Here is a 17,500-nt window from a genome sequence, read left to right as displayed (position 1 = left end):
TATCTGTGTGTGTCTCTATCTGTGTGTCTCTATCTGTGTGTCTCTATCTGTGTGTCCCTATCTGTGTGTGTCTATCTGTGTGTCTCTATCTGTGTGTGTCTATCTGTGTGTGTCTCTATCTGTGTGTCTCTATCTGTGTGCCTCTATCTGTGTGGGTCTCTATCTGTATGTCTCTATCTGTGTGTGTCTCTATCTGTGTGTCTCTATCTGTGTGTCTCTATCTGTGTGCCTCTATCTGTGTGGGTCTCTATCTGTATGTCTCTATCTGTGTGTGTCTCTATCTGTGTGTGTCTCTATCTGTGTGTCTCTATCTGTGTGTCTCTATCTGAGTGCGTCTCTATCTGTGTGTTTCTATCAGTGTCTCTATCTGAGTGTGTCTCTATCTGAGTGTGTCTCTATCTGAGTGTCTCTATCTGAGAGTGTCTCTATCTGAGTGTCTCTATCTGAGTGTGTCTCTATCTGAGAGTGTCTCTATCTGAGAGTGTCTCTATCTGAGTGTGTCTCTATCTGAGTGTGTCTCTATCTGAGAGTGTGTCTATCTAAGTGTGTCTCTATCTGAGAGTGTCAATATCTGAGAGTGTGTTGTCTCTATCTGAGTGTGTCTCTATCTGAGTGTGGTCTCTATCTGAGAGTGTGTCTATCTAAGTGTGTCTCTATCTGAGAGTGTGTTGTCTCCAGGTCAGGAGTATAACTTCTTGAAGATGGAACCAGGAGAGGTGAACTCGCTGGGGGAGCCTTACGACTTCGACAGCATCATGCATTATGCTAGGAACACCTTCTCACGGTAACACACACGCACACACACACGCACGCACGCACGCACGCACACACACACACACACACACACACACACACACACACACACACACACACACACACACACACACACACACACACACACACACACACACACACACACACACACACACACACACACACACACACACACACACACACACACAGGGCTCCTGACATTTCATTTATTTAATTGAAAAGTCTCTTTCTTTCTCTCTCTCCCTCCCCCCATCCCCCATCCCTCCCCCTCCTCCCCTCCCTCCCTCCCTCCCTCCCTCCCCCCATCCTCCCCTCCCTCCCTCCCCCCTCCCCCTCCCTCCCTCCCTCCCTCCCTCCCTCCCTCCCTCCCTCCCTCCCCCTCCCCCCCCCCCCCCCCCTCCCCTCCCTCCCCCTGCCTCCCTCCCTCCCCCTCCTCCCTCCCTCTCTCTCTCTCCCCTCCCCCTCCCCCCTCTCCCTCCCTCACTCCCCCCCCCTCCCTCCCTCCCTCCCTCACTCCTCCCTCACTCCTCCCTCCCCCTCCTCCCTCCCTCCCTCCATCCAGAGGTATGTTTCTAGACACCATCCTCCCATCTAGAGATGAGAGTGGGATCCGTCCTGCCATTGGACAGAGGACCAGACTCAGTAAAGGAGACATCTCTCAGGCCAGGAAGCTCTACAGATGCCCGGGTAGGTCTGTGTACTGTGTGTGTGTGTGTGTGTGTGTGTGTGTGTGTGTGTGTGTGTGTGTGTGTGTGTGTGTGTGTGTGTGTGTGTGTGTGTGTGTGTGTGTGTGTGTGTGTGTGTGTGTGTGTGTGTGTGTGTGTGTGTGTGTGTGTGTGAGTGTGAGTGTGTGTGAATGTGAGTGTGTGTGTGTGTCTTACCGGCCTTTCTCATCAGATACTGTTCTTCTGCTGTCTGACGTGTCCTAAGAGACTGTGATGTCTCCTCCCTCCAGCCAGTCAGGTTCCTCAGAGACTGTGATGTTTCCTCCCTCCAGCCAGTCAGGTTCCTCAGAGACTGTGATGTCTCCTCCCTCCAGTCAGGTTCCTCAGAGACCGTGATGTTTCCTCCCTCCAGCCAGTCAGGTTCCTCAGAGACTGTGATGTTTCCTCCCTCCAGCCAGTCAGGTTCCTCAGAGACTGTGATGTTTCCTCCCTCCAGCCAGTCAGGTTCCTCAGAGACTGTGATGTCTCCTCCCTCCAGTCAGGTTCCTCAGAGACTGTGATGTCTCCTCTCTCCAGCCAGTCAGGTTCCTCAGAGACTGTGATGTCTCCTCCCTCCAGCCAGTCAGGTTCCTCAGAGACGGTGATGTTTCCTCCCTCCAGCCAGTCAGGTTCCTCAGAGACTGTGATGTCTCCTCCCTCCAGCCAGTCAGGTTCCTCAGAGACTGTGATGTTTCCTCCAGCCAGTCAGGTTCCTCAGAGACTGTGATGTTTCCTCCCTCCAGCCAGTCAGGTTCCTCAGAGACTGTGATGTCTCCTCCCTCCAGCAAGTCAGGTTCCTCAGAGACTGTGATGTCTCCTCCCTCCAGCCAGTCAGGTTCCTCAGAGACTGTGATGTTTCCTCCCTCCAGCCAGTCAGGTTCCTCAGAGACTGTGATGTCTCCTCCCTCCAGCCAGTCAGGTTCCTCAGAGACTGTGATGTCTCCTCCCTCCAGCCAGTCAGGTTCCACAGAGACTGTGATGTCTCCTCCCTCCAGCCAGTCAGGTTCCCCAGAGACTGTGATGTTTCCTCCATCCAGCCAGTCAGGTAACTCAGAGACTGTGATGTTTCCTCCCTCCAGCCAGTCAGGTTCCTCAGAGACTGTGATGTTTCCTCCCTCCAGTCAGGTTCCTCAGAGACTGTGATGTCTCCTCCCTCCAGCCAGTCAGGTTCCTCAGAGACTGTGATGTCTCCTCCCTCCAGCCAGTCAGGTTCCTCAGAGACTGTGATGTTTCCTCTCTCCAGCCAGTCAGGTTCCTCAGAGACTGTGATGTTTCCTCTCTCCAGCCAGTCAGGTTCCTCAGAGACTGTGATGTTTCCTCCCTCCAGCCAGTCAGGTTCCTCAGAGACTGTGATGTCTCCTCCCTCCAGCCAGTCAGGTTCCTCAGAGACTGTGATGTCTCCTCCCTCCAGCCAGTCAGGTTCCTCAGAGACTGTGATGTCTCCTCCCTCCAGCCAGTCAGGTTCCTCAGAGACTGTGATGTTTCCTCCCTCCAGCCAGTCAGGTTCCTCAGAGACTGTGATGTCTCCTCCCTCCAGCCAGTCAGGTTCCTCAGAGACTGTGATGTCTCCTCCCTCCAGCCAGTCAGGTTCCTCAGAGACTGTGATGTCTCCTCCCTCCAGTCAGGTTCCTCAGAGACTGTGATGTCTCCTCCCTCCAGCCAGTCAGGTTCCTCAGAGACTGTGATGTTTCCTCTCTCCAGCCAGTCAGGTTCCTCAGAGACGGTGATGTTTCCTCCCTCCAGCCAGTCAGGTTCCTCAGAGACTGTGATGTCTCCTCCCTCCAGCCAGTCAGGTTCCTCAGAGACTGTGATGTTTCCTCCAGCCAGTCAGGTTCCTCAGAGACTGTGATGTTTCCTCCCTCCAGCCAGTCAGGTTCCTCAGAGACTGTGATGTCTCCTCCCTCCAGCCAGTCAGGTTCCTCAGAGACTGTGATGTCTCCTCCCTCCAGCCAGTCAGGTTCCTCAGAGACTGTGATGTTTCCTCCCTCCAGCCAGTCAGGTTCCTCAGAGACTGTGATGTCTCCTCCCTCCAGCCAGTCAGGTTCCTCAGAGACTGTGATGTCTCCTCCCTCCAGCCAGTCAGGTTCCACAGAGACTGTGATGTCTCCTCCCTCCAGCCAGTCAGGTTCCCCAGAGACTGTGATGTTTCCTCCATCCAGCCAGTCAGGTAACTCAGAGACTGTGATGTTTCCTCCCTCCAGCCAGTCAGGTTCCTCAGAGACTGTGATGTTTCCTCCCTCCAGTCAGGTTCCTCAGAGACTGTGATGTCTCCTCCCTCCAGCCAGTCAGGTTCCTCAGAGACTGTGATGTTTCCTCCCTCCAGCCAGTCAGGTTCCTCAGAGACTGTGATGTGTCCTCCCTCCAGCCAGTCAGGTTCCTCAGAGACTGATATGTCTCCTCCCTCCAGCCAGTCAGGTTCCTCAGAGACTGTGATGTTTCCTCTCTCCAGCCAGTCAGGTTCCTCAGAGACTGTGATGTTTCCTCCCTCCAGCCAGTCAGGTTCCTCAGAGACTGTGATGTTTCCTCTCTCCAGCCAGTCAGGTTCCTCAGAGACTGTGATGTTTCCTCTCTCCAGCCAGTCAGGTTCCTCAGAGACTGTGATGTTTCCTCCCTCCAGCCAGTCAGGTTCCTCAGAGACTGTGATGTCTCCTCCCTCCAGCCAGTCAGGTTCCTCAGAGACTGTGATGTCTCCTCCCTCCAGCCAGTCAGGTTCCTCAGAGACTGTGATGTTTCCTCCCTCCAGCCAGTCAGGTTCCTCAGAGACTGTGATGTCTCCTCCCTCCAGCCAGTCAGGTTCCTCAGAGACTGTGATGTCTCCTCCCTCCAGCCAGTCAGGTTCCACAGAGACTGTGATGTCTCCTCCCTCCAGCCAGTCAGGTTCCTCAGAGACTGTGATGTTTCCTCCATCCAGCCAGTCAGGTAACTCAGAGACTGTGATGTTTCCTCCCTCCAGCCAGTCAGGTTCCTCAGAGACTGTGATGTTTCCTCCCTCCAGTCAGGTTCCTCAGAGACTGTGATGTCTCCTCCCTCCAGCCAGTCAGGTTCCTCAGAGACTGTGATGTTTCCTCCCTCCAGCCAGTCAGGTTCCTCAGAGACTGTGATGTTTCCTCCCTCCAGCCAGTCAGGTTCCTCAGAGACTGATATGTCTCCTCCCTCCAGCCAGTCAGGTTCCTCAGAGACTGTGATGTTTCCTCTCTCCAGCCAGTCAGGTTCCTCAGAGACTGTGATGTTTCCTCTCTCCAGCCAGTCAGGTTCCTCAGAGACTGTGATGTTTCCTCCCTCCAGCCAGTCAGGTTCCTCAGAGACTGTGATGTTTCCTCCCTCCAGCCAGTCAGGTTCCTCAGAGACTGTGATGTTTCCTCCCTCCAGTCAGGTTCCTCAGAGACTGTGATGTCTCCTCCCTCCAGCCAGTCAGGTTCCTCAGAGACTGTGATGTTTCCTCTCTCCAGTCAGGTTCCTCAGAGACTGTGATGTCTCCTCCCTCCAGCCAGTCAGGTTCCTCAGAGACTGTGATGTTTCCTCCAGCCAGTCAGGTTCCTCAGAGACGGTGATGTTTCCTCCCTCCAGCCAGTCAGGTTCCTCAGAGACTGTGAGGTTTCCTCTCTCCAGCCAGTCAGGTTCCTCAGAGACTGTGATGTTTCCTCCCTCCAGCCAGTCAGGTTCCTCAGAGACTGTGATGTTTCCTCTCTCCAGCCAGTCAGGTTCCTCAGAGACTGTGATGTTTCCTCCCTCCAGCCAGTCAGGTTCCTCAGAGACTGTGATGTTTCCTCCATCCAGTCAGGTTCCTCAGAGACTGTGATGTTTCCTCCCTCCAGCCAGTCAGGTTCCACAGAGACTGTGATGTCTCACATGGCAGGCGAAAACCTGAGAAAAATCCAACCAGAAAGTGAGGTTTTTCAAAGCTTGGCCTACCGAATACACATTGAGATATGGATGAGGTTGCCCTTCCTAGCGCTTCCACTAGATGTCAACCGTATTTTGAAACTTAAATGAGGATTCTACTATAAAGGAGGGGCTCATGAGACCTTTTGAGTCAGTGGTCTGGCAGAGTTACCTCTCGTTCCAGAGCCTTTCTGAAGACAAAGGAATTCTCCGGTTGGAACATTATTCATGTTTTATGTTAAAAACAACCTAACGATTGATTCTATACATCGTCTGACATGTTTCTAAACGGAACTTTTTGAGTTTTTATCTGGATGAAATGCACGCGCAAGATGGATTACAGGGCTGAACACGCTAACAACAAGTGGCTATTTGGACTTCAATGATGGAAATTTATGGAACAAATCAGTCATTTATTGTCGAACTGGGATTCCTGGGAGTGCATTCTCATGAAGATCATCAAAGATAAGTGAATATTTCTGGTGTTGTTTCTAACTTTGTTGACTCCAAAATGGCGGATATCCCTCTGGCTGTTTTGTGTTCTGAGCGGCGTTCTCAGATTATGCTTTTTCCGTAAAGTTTTTTAAAAATCTGACACAGCAGTTGCATTAAGGAGAAGTTTATCTTTAATTCTAATCTTTTATCAATGTTTATTATGAGTATTTCTGCAAAATCTCCGGATGTTTTGGAATCAAAACATGACTGCACGTAAGGCGCCATTGTAAACTGAGTTTTTGGGATATAAATATGCACATTATCGAACAAAACATACATGTACTGTGTTACATGATGTTCTATGAGTGTCATCTGATGAAGATCATCAAAGGTTAGTGATTAATTGTATCTCTATTTCTGCTTTTTGTGACTCCTATCTTTGGCAGGAAAATGGCTGTGTGTGTTTTTGTGACTTGGCTATGACCTAACACAATCATATGTTGTGCTTTAGCTGTAAATCATTTTTGAAATCGGACACGATGGGTAGATTAACAAGATATGTATCTTTCATTTGCTGTATTGGACTTGTTAATGTGTGAAAACTACATATTTCTAAAATATATTTTTGAATTTCGCGCACTGCCTTTTCAGCGGAATGTTGCTAGCGGAACCTCTGCCCTACACAGGTTTTAACCCCTAACCCTGAACCCTTAACCCCTTACCCCTTTACCCCTAACCCTTTACCCCTAACCCTTTACCCCTGACCCTTAACCCCTAATCCTAAACCTTAACCTCAAACCCTAACCTTCAAACTAACCCTAACCCTGAACCCTTAACCCCTAACCCTTAACCCCTAACCCCTAACCCTCAAACTAACTCGAAGGTTTGAGGGGCGGAGACTTTAATGCAGGGAAATTTAAATTAGTTTTACCGAATTTCTGCCAGCATATTACATGTGAAAAACTCTAGACCACCTTTACTCCACACAGAGATGTGAACAAAGCTCTCCCTCACCTTCCATTTGGAAAATCTGACCACAATTCTATCCTCCTGATTCCTGCTTAGAAGGACAAATTAAAGCAGGAAGTAGCAGTGACTCGGTCTATAAAAAAGTGGTCAGATGAAGCAGATGCTAAACTACAGGTCTGTTTTGCTAGCACAGACTGGATAATGTTCCAGGATTCCTCTGATGGCATTGAGGAGTACACCACATCAGTCACCGGCTTCACCAATAAGTGCATCGAGGACGTCGTCCTCACAGTAACCGTGCGTACATACCCCAACCAGAAGCCATGGATTACAGGCAACATTCGCACTGAGCTAAAGGGTAGAGCTGCCGCTTTCAAGAAGCAGGACTCTAACTCAGAAGTTTATAAGAAATCCTGCCATGTCCTCCAACGAACTATCAAACAGGCAAAGCGTCAATACAGGGCTAAGATCGAATCATACTACACCGGCTCCGACACTCATCTTATGTGGCAGGGCTTACAAACGATTACAGATTACTATGGGAAGCCCAGCCGTGAGCTGCCCAGCCTTCCAGACAAGCTAAATGACTTCTATGCTCGCTTCGAGGCAAGTGACACTGAAATATGCATGAGAGCATCAGCTGTTCCGGATGACTGTGTGATTACGCTCTCCGCAGCAGGGTTGTGACAAAAACTCACACTCATTCTTATGTTAAATAAATGTGTTGTATAGTGTGTGTGGCAGGCTTACAACGATATCAAAAAACAACATTTGAGAGTGCGCAGACCCTGTTGGAGGGGATTACAGAATGTTACAGTAGAATATAGAATGGTACAGTAGAAGGGTCAGAATAGAATATTATAATAAAATGATAGAATAGAATGTAAGAATTGAATGTTACAGTAGAATGTCAGAATATAATGTTATAATAGAATGTTACAGTAGAATGTCAGAATTAATATTAGGATAAAATGTTATAATAGAATGTTACAGTAGAATGTCAGAATAGAATGTTAGAATAAAATGTTACAATAAAATGTTACAATAAAATGTTACAATAAAATGTCAGAATAGAATGTTAGAAACAAATGTCAGAATAGAATGTTAGAAAAATAATGTTAGAATAAAATGTTACAATAGAATGTCAGAATAGAATGTTAGAATAAAATTTTACAATATAATGTTACAATATAATGTTACAGTAGAATGTTAGAATAGAATGTTACAATAGAATGTCTGAATAAAATGTTAGAATAGAATGTTACAGTAGAATGTCAGAATGGAATGTTACAGTAGAATGTCAGAATATAATATTTGAATAAAATGTTAGAATAGAATGTTAGAATAGAATGTTACAGTCGAATGTCAGAATAGAATGCTAGAATATAATGTTACAATAGAATGTTACAATAGAATATTACAGTAGAATGTTAGAATATAATGTTACAGTTGAATGTTACTATAGAATGTCAGAATAGAATGCTAGAATATAATGTTACAATATAATGTTACAATATAATTTTACAATATAATGTTACAATATAATATTACAGTAGAATGTTACAATATAATGTTACAATATAATTTTACAATATAATGTTACAATATAATATTACAGTAGAATGTTACAATATAATGTTGCAACATAATGTTACTATAGAATGTTAGAATAAAATGTTACAATAGAATGTTACAATAGAATGTCAGAATAAAATGTCAGAATCAAATGTTAGAATATAATTTTAGAACAAACTGTTACAATAGAATGTCAAAATAGAATGTTAGAATATAATTTTAGAATGAAATGTTACAATAGAATGTCAAAATAGAATGTTAGAATAAAATGTTGCAATAGTATGTCAGAATAGAATGTTAGAATAGAATGTTAGAATAGAATGTTAGAATAGAATGATAGAATAAAATGTTTTATTCATTTTATTGTGACATTCTGTTGTAACATTCTATTGTAACAATCTATTGTACCATTCTATTGTAACATTCTATTCTGACATTCTATTCTGACAGTCTATTGAAGCAATTTTGGCTCAACATCTGCACATACTGTCCTGATGTCTGTGTATAAGATGTGTGTGTGAGTCAGCATTCATACTGTCCTGATGTCTGTGTATAAGATGTGTGTGTGAGTCAGCATTCATACTGTCCTGATGTCTGTGTATAAGATGTGTGTGTGAGTGAGCATTCATGTGTGTGTGTGTGTGTGTGTGTGTGTGTGTGTGTGTGTGTGTGTGTGTGTGTGTGTGTGTGTGTGTGTGTGTGTGTGTGTGTGTGTGTGTGTGTGTGTGTGTGTGTGTGTGTGTGTGTGTGTGTGTGTGTGTGTGGTGAACCCAGCTGTAGTCCTTATGAGATCATATGTGACAGATGAGCCGGGCCCGAGGGCACTCTGGGTAAAAACATCATGCATGATGGGAGAGGACGGCACATGTGACTCATCTCACTGCGAGAGAGATGGAGGGAGAGAAGGAAAGAGAGTTGGAGGGAGATATGGAACGAGAGATGGAGGGAGAGATGGAGGGAGAGAAGGAAAGAGAGATGGAGGGAGAGATGGAGGGAGATATGGAACGAGAGATGGAGGGAGAGATGGAGGAGAGATGGAGGGAGAGATGGATAGGGAGATGGAGAGAGATGGAGAGAGAGATGGATAGGGAGATGGAGAGAGAGATGGAGGGAGAGAAGGAAAGAGAGTTGGAGGGAGATATGGAACGAGAGATGGAGGGAGAGAAGGAAAGAGAGATGGAGGGAGAGAAGGAAAGAGAGTTGGAGGGAGATATGGAACGAGAGATGGAATGAGAGATGGAGGGAGAGATGGAGGAGAGATAGAGGGAGATATGGAGGGAGAGAAGGAGAGATTGAGGGAGAGATGGAGAGGGAGATGGAGCGAGAGATGGAGAGAGAGATGGAGAGATTGAGGGAGAGATGGAGCGAGAGATGGAGAGAGAGATGGATAGGGAGATTGAGAGAGATGGAGAGAGATGGATAGGGAGATTGAGAGAGATGGAGAGAGAGATGGATAGGGAGATGGAGAGAGATGGAGAGAGAGATGGATAGGGAGATTGAGAGAGATGGAGAGAGAGATGGAGGGAGAGATGGAGGAGAGGTGGAGGGAGAGAAGGAGAGATTGAGGGAGAGATAGAGAGAGATGGATAGGGAGATGGAGAGAGATTGAGGGAGAGATGGAGGAGAGATGGAGGGAGATATGGAGGGAGAGAAGGAGAGATTGAGGGAGAGATGGATAGGGAGATGGCGAGAGACGGAGCGAGTGATGGCGGGAGATATGAAGAAATGGAGAGAGATGGAGCGAAATATTAAGACAGAGATGGAGAAAGAGATGAGAGAGAGATGGAGGGAGAAATAGGATGAAGAGATGTGAAAGACAGAGAGAGATGGAGGGAGAGATGAAAGATAGAGAGAGATGGGAGTAGAGATGGTAAAGATAGAGAGAGATGGGAGTAGAGATGGTAAAGATAGAGAGAGAGATGGATGTAGAGATGGTAAAGATAGATGGGAGTAGAGATGGTAAAGATAGATGGGAGTAGAGATGGTAAAGATAGAGAGATGGGGGTAGAGATGGTAAAGATAGAGAGAGATGGGAGTAGAGATGGTAAAGATAGAGAGAGATGGGAGTAGAGATGGTAAAGATAGAGAGAGAGATGGGATTAGAGATGGTAAAGATAGAGAGAGATCGGAGTAGAGATGGTAAATATATAGAGAGAGAGATGGGGGTAGAGATGGTAAAGAGAGAGAGAGATGGGAGTAGAGATGGTAAAGACAGAGAGAGAGATGGATGTAGAGATGGTAAAGATAGAGAGAGAGATGGATGTAGAGATGGTAAAGATAGAGAGAGAGATGGATGTAGAGATGGTAAAGACAGAGAGAGAGATGGGAGTAGAGGTGGTAAAGATAGAGAGAGAGATGGGAGTAGAGATGGTAAAGATAGAGAGATGGGAGTAGAGATGGTAAAGATAGAGAGGGAGATGGGAGTAGAGATGGTAAAGATAGAGAGATGGGAGTAGAGATGGTAAAGATAGAGAGAGAGATGGGAGTAGAGATGGTAAAGATAGAGAGATGGGAGTAGAGATGGTAAAGATAGAGAGAGAGATGGGAGTAGAGATGGTAAAGATAGAGAGATGGGAGTAGAGATGGTAAAGATAGAGAGAGAGAGATGGGAGTAGAGATGGTAAAGATAGAGAGAGAGATGGGAGTAGAGATGGTAAAGATAGAGAGAGAGATGGGAGTAGAGATGGTAAAGATAGAGAGAGAGATGGGAGTAGAGATGGTAAAGATAGAGAGAGAGATGGGAGTAGGGATGGTAAAGATAGAGAGAGATGGGGGTAGAGATGGTAAAGATAGAGAGAGATGGGAGTAGAGATGGTAAAGGTAGAGAGAGAGATGGGAGTAGAGATGGTAAAGATAGAGAGAGATGGGAGTAGAGATGGTAAAGATAGAGAGAGAGATGGGAGTAGAGATGGTAAAGATAGAGAGAGAGAGATGGGAGTAGAGATGGTAAAGATAGAGAGAGATGGGAGTAGAGATGGTAAAGATAGAGAGATGGGAGTAGAGATGGTAAAGATAGAGAGAGAGATGGGAGTAGAGATGGTAAAGATAGAGAGAGAGAGATGGGAGTAGAGATGGTAAAGATAGAGAGAGATGGGAGTAGAGATGGTAAAGATAGAGAGAGAGAGATGGATGTAGAGATGGTAAAGATAGAGAGAGATGGGAGTAGAGATGGTAAAGATAGAGAGAGAGATGGGAGTAGAGATGGTAAAGATAGAGAGAGATGGGAGTAGAGATGGTAAAGATAGAGAGAGATGGGAGTAGAGATGATAAAGATAGAGAGAGAGATGGGAGTAGAGATGGTAAAGATAGAGAGAGAGATGGATGTAGAGATGGTAAATATAGAGAGAGAGATGGGAGTAGAGATGGTAAAGATAGAGAGAGAGAGATGGGAGTAGAGATGGTAAAGATAGAGAGAGATGGGAGTAGAGATGGTAAAGATAGAGAGATGGGAGTAGAGATGGTAAAGATAGAGAGAGAGATGGGAGTAGAGATGGTAAAGATAGAGAGAGAGAGATGGGAGTAGAGATGGTAAAGATAGAGAGAGATGGGAGTAGAGATGGTAAAGATAGAGAGAGATGGGAGTAGAGATGGTAAAGATAGAGAGAGAGAGATGGATGTAGAGATGGTAAAGATAGAGAGAGATGGGAGTAGAGATGGTAAAGATAGAGAGAGATGGGAGTAGAGATGGTAAAGATAGAGATGGGAGTAGAGATGGTAAAGATAGAGAGATGGGAGTAGAGATGGTAAAGATAGAGAGAGAGATGGGAGTAGAGATGGTAAAGATAGAGAGAGAGAGATGGGAGTAGAGATGGTAAAGATAGAGAGAGAGATGGGAGTAGAGATGGTAAAGATAGAGAGAGAGATGGGAGTAGAGATGGTAAAGATAGAGAGAGAGATGGGAGTAGAGATGGTAAAGATAGAGAGAGATGGGAGTAGAGATAGAGAGATGGGAGGAGAGATGGTAAAGATAGAGAGAGATATGGGAGTAGAGATGGTAAAGATAGAGAGAGAGATGGGAGTTGAGATGGTAAATATATAGAGAGAGATGGGAGTAGAGATGGTAAAGATAGAGAGAGATATGGGAGTAGTGATGGTAAAGATAGAGAGATAGATGGGAGTAGAGATGGTAAAGATAGAGAGAGATGGGAGTAGAGATGGTAAAGATAGAGAGAGAAATGGGAGTAGAGATGGTAAAGATAGAGAGAGAGAGAGATGGATGAGAGAGAGATGGGAGAGATGGTAAAGATAGAGAGAGAGATGGATGTAGAGATGGTAAAGATAGAGAGAGATGGGAGTAGAGATGGTAAAGATAGAGAGAGAGATGGGAGTAGAGATGGTAAAGATAGAGAGAGAGATGGGAGTAGAGATGGTAAAGATAGAGAGAGAGATGGGAGTAGAGATGGTAAAGATAGAGAGAGAGATGGGAGTAGAGATGGTAAAGATAGAGAGAGAGATGGGAGTAGGGATGGTAAAGATAGAGAGAGAGATGGGGGTAGAGATGGTAAAGATAGAGAGAGATGGGAGTAGAGATGGTAAAGGTAGAGAGAGAGATGGGAGTAGAGATGGTAAAGATAGAGAGAGATGGGAGTAGAGATGGTAAAGATAGAGAGAGAGATGGGAGTAGAGATGGTAAAGATAGAGAGAGAGGTAAAGATAGAGAGAGATGGGAGTAGAGATGGTAAAGATAGAGAGAGATGATGGAGTAGAGATGGTAAAGATAGAGAGATGGGAGTAGAGATGGTAAAGATAGAGAGAGATGGTAAAGATAGAGGGAGTAGAGATGGTAAAGATAGAGAGAGAGAGGGAGTAGAGATGGTAAAGATAGAGAGAGATGGGAGTAGAGATGGTAAAGATAGAGAGAGATGGGAGTAGAGATGGATAGAGAGAGATGGGAAAGATGGTAAAGATAGAGAGAGAGATGGATGTAGAGATGGTAAAGATAGAGAGAGATGGGAGTAGAGATGGTAAAGATAGAGAGAGAGATGGGAGTAGAGATGGTAAAGATAGAGAGATGGGAGTAGAGATGGTAAAGATAGAGAGAGAGATGGGAGTAGAGATGGTAAAGATAGAGAGAGAGAGATGGGAGTAGAGATGGTAAAGATAGAGAGAGATGGGAGTAGAGATGGTAAAGATAGAGAGAGATGGGAGTAGAGATGGTAAAGATAGAGAGAGAGAGATGGATGTAGAGATGGTAAAGATAGAGAGAGATGGGAGTAGAGATGGTAAAGATAGAGAGAGAGATGGGAGTAGAGATGGTAAAGATAGAGAGAGAGATGGGAGTAGAGATGGTAAAGATAGAGAGAGATGGGAGTAGAGATGATAAAGATAGAGAGAGAGATGGGAGTAGAGATGGTAAAGATAGAGAGAGAGATGGATGTAGAGATGGTAAATATAGAGAGAGAGATGGGAGTAGAGATGGTAAAGATAGAGAGAGAGATGGGAGTAGAGATGGTAAAGATAGAGAGAGATGGGAGTAGAGATGGTAAAGATAGAGAGAGAGATGGGAGTAGAGATGGTAAAGATAGAGAGAGAGATGGGAGTAGAGATGGTAAAGATAGAGAGAGATGGGAGTAGAGATAGAGAGATGGGAGGAGAGATGGTAAAGATAGAGAGAGATATGGGAGTAGTGATGGTAAAGATAGAGAGATATGGGAGTAGAGATGGTAAAGATAGAGAGAGAGATGGATGCAGAGATGGTAAAGATAGAGAGAGAGATGGGAGTAGGGATGGTAAAGATAGAGAGAGAGATGGGGGTAGAGATGGTAAAGATAGAGAGAGATGGGAGTAGAGATGGTAAAGATAGAGAGAGAGATGGGAGTAGAGATGGTAAAGATAGAGAGAGAGATGGGAGTAGAGATGGTAAAGATAGAGAGAGAGAGAGATGGGAGTAGAGATGGTAAAGATAGAGAGAGAGAGAGATGGGAGTAGAGATGGTAAAGATAGAGAGAGATGGGAGTAGAGATGGTAAAGATAGAGAGAGAGATGGGAGTAGAGATGGTAAAGATAGAGAGAGATGGGAGTAGAGATGGTAAAGATAGAGAGAGAGATGGGAGTAGAGATGGTAAAGATAGAGAGAGAGATGGGAGTAGAGATGGTAAAGATAGAGAGAGATGGGAGTAGAGATGGTAAAGATAGAGAGAGAGATGGGAGTAGAGATGGTAAATATATAGAGAGAGATGGGAGTAGAGATGGTAAAGATAGAGAGAGATATGGGAGTAGTGATGGTAAAGATAGAGAGATAGATGGGAGTAGAGATGGTAAAGATAAAGATAGAGAGATGAAAGATAGAGAGAGATGGATGTAGAGATGGTAAAGATAGAGAGAGAGATGGATGTAGAGATGGTAAAGACAGAGAGAGAGATGGGAGTAGAGATGGTAAAGATAGAGAGAGAGATGGGAGTAGAGATGGTAAAGATAGAGAGATGGGAGTAGAGATGGTAAAGATAGAGAGAGATGGGAGTAGAGATGGTAGAGAGATGGGAGTAGAGATGGTAAAGATAGAGAGAGAGATGGGAGTAGAGATGGTAAAGATAGAGAGATGGGAGTAGAGATGGTAAAGATAGAGAGAGAGATGGGAGTAGAGATGGATAAAGATGGGAGAGAGATGGTAAAGATAGGAGAGAGAGATGGTAAAGATAGAGAGAGAGATGGGAGTAGAGATGGTAAAGATAGAGAGAGAGATGGGAGTAGAGATGGTAAAGATAGAGAGAGAGATGGGAGTAGAGATGGTAAAGATAGAGAGAGAGATGGGAGTAGAGATGGTAAAGATAGAGAGAGAGATGGGAGTAGGGATGGTAAAGATAGAGAGAGAGATGGGGGTAGAGATGGTAAAGATAGAGAGAGATGGGAGTAGAGATGGTAAAGGTAGAGAGAGAGATGGGAGTAGAGATGGTAAAGATAGAGAGAGATGGGAGTAGAGATGGTAAAGATAGAGAGAGAGATGGGAGTAGAGATGGTAAAGATAGAGAGAGGGAGAGAGATGGGAGTGGGAGAGATGGTAAAGATAGAGAGAGATGGGAGTAGAGATGGTAAAGATAGAGAGAGAGATGGGAGTAGAGATGGTAAAGATAGAGAGAGAGATGGGAGTGGGAGATAGAGATGGTAAAGATAGAGAGAGATGGGAGTAGAGATGGTAAAGATAGAGAGAGATGGGAGTAGAGATGGTAAAGATAGAGAGAGATGGATGTAGAGATGGTAAAGATAGAGAGAGATGGGAGTAGAGATGGTAAAGATAGAGAGAGATGGTAAAGATAGAGAGATGGGAAGAGATGGTAAAGATAGAGAGAGATGGGAGTAGAGATGGTAAAGATAGAGAGAGATGGGAGTAGAGATGATAAAGATAGAGAGAGAGATGGGATGGGAGTAGAGATGGTAAAGATAGAGAGAGAGATGGATGTAGAGATGGTAAATATAGAGAGAGAGATGGGAGTAGAGATGGTAAAGATAGAGAGAGAGATGGGAGTAGAGATGGTAAAGATAGAGAGAGATGGGAGTAGAGATGGTAAAGATAGAGAGAGAGATGGGAGTAGAGATGGTAAAGATAGAGAGAGATGGGAGTAGAGATGATAAAGATAGAGAGAGAGATGGGAGTAGAGATGGTAAAGATAGAGAGAGAGATGGATGTAGAGATGGTAAATATAGAGAGAGAGATGGGAGTAGAGATGGTAAAGATAGAGAGAGAGATGGGAGTAGAGATGGTAAAGATAGAGAGAGATGGGAGTAGAGATGGTAAAGATAGAGAGAGAGATGGGAGTAGAGATGGTAAAGATAGAGAGAGAGATGGGAGTAGAGATGGTAAAGATAGAGAGAGATGGGAGTAGAGATAGATAGAGATGGGAGGAGAGATGGTAAAGATAGAGAGAGATATGGGAGTAGTGATGGTAAAGATAGAGAGATAGTGGGAGTAGAGATGGTAAAGATAGAGAGAGAGATGGATGCAGAGATGGTAAAGATAGAGAGAGAGATGGGAGTAGGGATGGTAAAGATAGAGAGAGAGATGGGGGTAGAGATGGTAAAGATAGAGAGAGATGGGAGTAGAGATGGTAAAGATAGAGAGAGAGATGGGAGTAGAGATGGTAAAGATAGAGAGAGAGATGGGAGTAGAGATGGTAAAGATAGAGAGAGAGATAGATGGGAGTAGAGATGGTAAAGATAGAGAGAGAGAGAGATGGGAGTAGAGATGGTAAAGATAGAGAGAGATGGGAGTAGAGATGGTAAAGATAGAGAGAGAGATGGGAAAGATAGAGAGAGAGATGGGAAAGATGGAAAGATAGAGAGAGAGAGATGGTAGAGATGGTAAAGAGAGAGAGATGGGAGTAGAGATGGTAAAGATAGAGAGAGAGATGGGAGTAGAGATGGTAAAGATAGAGAGAGATGGGAGTAGAGATGGTAAAGATAGAGAGAGAGATGGGAGTAGAGATGGTAAAGATAGAGAGAGAGATGGGAGTAGAGATGGTAAAGATAGAGAGAGATGGGAGTAGAGATAGAGAGATGGGAGGAGAGATGGTAAAGATAGAGAGAGATATGGGAGTAGAGATGGTAAAGATAGAGAGAGAGATGGGAGTTGAGATGGTAAATATAGAGAGAGAGAGATGGGAGTAGAGATGGTAAAGATAGAGAGAGATGGGAGTAGAGATGGTAAAGATAGAGAGATGGGAGTAGAGATGGTAAAGATAGAGAGAGATATGGGAGTAGTGATGGTAAAGATAGAGAGATAGATGGTAAAGATAGAGAGAGATGGGAGTAGAGATGGTAAAGATAGAGAGAGAGATGGGAGTAGAGATGGTAAAGATAGAGAGAGAGATGGATGTAGAGATGGTAAAGATAGAGAGAGAGATGGATGTAGAGATGGTAAAGACAGAGAGAGAGATGGGAGTAGAGATGGTAAAGATAGAGAGAGAGATGGGAGTAGAGATGGTAAAGATAGAGAGATGGGAGTAGAGATGGTAAAGATAGAGAGGGAGATGGGAGTAGAGATGGTAAAGATAGAGAGATGGGAGTAGAGATGGTAAAGATAGAGAGAGATGGGAGTAGAGATGGTAAAGATAGAGAGATGGGAGTAGAGATGGTAAAGATAGAGAGAGAGATGGGAGTAGAGATGGTAAAGATAGAGAGATGGGAGTAGAGATGGTAAAGATAGAGAGAGAGAGATGGGAGTAGAG

General features: G+C 44.9%; 1 pseudogene; it reads left to right on the top strand.

Moving 5' to 3' along the window:
• The window catches only part of LOC124021693, a 164,732-nt pseudogene that overhangs the window by 112,775 nt on the left and 34,457 nt on the right, over window positions 1-17,500 (top strand).

Source organism: Oncorhynchus gorbuscha, unplaced genomic scaffold (assembly GCF_021184085.1).
Source record: "Oncorhynchus gorbuscha isolate QuinsamMale2020 ecotype Even-year unplaced genomic scaffold, OgorEven_v1.0 Un_scaffold_1167, whole genome shotgun sequence".
Lineage (NCBI taxonomy): Eukaryota > Metazoa > Chordata > Actinopteri > Salmoniformes > Salmonidae > Oncorhynchus > Oncorhynchus gorbuscha.
Note: the sequence above shows the minus strand (reverse complement) of the source record. Positions and strands in the feature narration are given on the sequence as shown.